Source organism: Somniosus microcephalus, unplaced genomic scaffold, assembly GCF_052327205.1.
Source record: "Somniosus microcephalus isolate GS21.2 unplaced genomic scaffold, FLI_Smic_1.0 unresolved_chr1, whole genome shotgun sequence".
NCBI lineage: Eukaryota > Metazoa > Chordata > Chondrichthyes > Squaliformes > Somniosidae > Somniosus > Somniosus microcephalus.
This window is the reverse complement of record NW_028225179.1, coordinates 144,805,720-144,807,644: the sequence shown is the minus strand read 5'-3', so window position 1 is coordinate 144,807,644 and position 1,925 is coordinate 144,805,720.

Sequence of the window (1,925 nt, the reverse complement as noted above, 5' to 3'; positions counted from 1 at the left end):
CGCCACTCTTTCTTGTATTGAGCCCCAGGTTTAACCTCGTGGACCTTACCCTTTTGCTGGGGGGTCCCACTATTCCTACCGTTCCTATATGCTACCGTGAGCTGCTGGATTACAGTCTCTTCGGTTGCTAGGGGGTCTCGGTGGTCAAACCAAGTATCAGCCTTTGCTTTTATCTGGGGCAGGCAATTGGACACCAGGCAACGAAGCCATTGGGTCCACTGCCGCTGGTTCAGGTGTGCCCTATCCTGTCCCCCTGTACACGTGCTGTTGTAGACTGGCCACAGCCTGTCTGCAAATGCCTGTGGGGTCTCCCCTTCCTTCTGCAGTGTTTTCCCTATGCGATCGAATGGACTGCCGTCGTTCGCACCCATGGCTTCCAGTATTTCCTCCTTTAGGTCCTCAAAACCCTTCTGCCCTGTCTTAGCTTCATCTGAAAGGGTCTGATAGAGCTGACTATCTACAGAGAAAAGCAACATTTTGGCTTTCTCTTCGTCATCACAGCCATTAACACAGGCTGCCTGTTCTATCTCTTGGAAGTGCATTGAGGGGTCTCCCTTTTCGGAGAGCAGGGGAATATGTTTCCCCAGGCCTCTGAGCTGTTGGGTATCATAGGGTACCAGATAGGTATGCTGAACAGCCCCATGGTCATTATCGTTCATGGGCGGACCGTACCTCCATTGTCGAAGGGGGTACACTGGTCCTGGTCCCCGCCTGCCTAGCGGGACCTGCTGGCATTCTCCTACCACCCCACTGTCCACCCCTTCTCACTGCCAGAGCTCCTCAAAACTCAGAGCTATGGGCTGCAGTCTTGGGATCTCTAATCCCCTAGCCAGCTCTGTTCTGGGTGCTGCCTGTGGGGCGGTTTGAGTTGGGCTGCTGGTCCTGTCCAACGGACTTCCCTTCGGACTTATGAGACATACCATCCCTTTAGTCCTCAGTAACTCCATACCCAAACTCTCTATCTTTCTGTTACATGGGGTATGATCTGCTCCACTAAACCTTTGGTCGCAGGCCAGCTTATAAGCTGCCTTTACCTCCCTAACCTTTTCCTCCTGCTCTGTTACTTCTGAGGTGAGGCGGGCATTCTCTTCCCACAGTCTCATCTCGTTACTCTTTGCTTCTGTAATTTGGCACTTTAGGAACTCTACCTTGTGCCTCTCATGGCTTTTGCCCTCGCTAGCTTCTCGGGTGAGGTGTGCGTTTTCCTCCTGTAGCCTCATCTCACTGTCCCTAGCCTCTGTGACTTCCTACACAAGGCGCTCTATCTCTGCCTGGCATTTTTCAAACTCTGACTCCTGATTCTTGGCCTCTGTAACCTCCTCCCGCACCCTCATCTCACCCTTCTTAACCCAGCCACCTATACTATAATAGGTCAGCTTACACGCTGCTGCTAACTTCTGCAGGGCTACCCACAGACTGAAAGCAAGAAAAGCAAGAGCTGATGCTTTCTCCAGATCCAGACCACTTATCATATCAAAAACTGCCTCCAGTCCTGGTGCGGTCGCCAATTTGTAGGGGGGCATCCTTTACCTGGTTTACGGTAATTTACCTGGTCAGGCAGCCTTTGCCATTGCACTGTGACCAATTCCAATCAGTGGTTTCGAATCGCTAAACCCCCCCTTCCAGTTCTGACTGGAGGAACTTATAATTAATGATATATTAAAAACGGACAAATGATCTGGGTGCAAGAAAGTTTTATTAAAACTAAAGAAACTACACCACACGATCAAATTAATCACGGTAAAATTACTTAAATAGGGGAGGAAAAACGGACACAACGAGGGAAAATGACTAAAATCACAATTCTAATGAAATTCCCACTTTACTCCCACCCCTAAGTTGCCTTGTGGAAGGCCAGAAAAACATATGCTCACCACTGCAATGCCAGCTCAGTGCCCTGCGAAACTTAGCTCTTCACTGCCCCG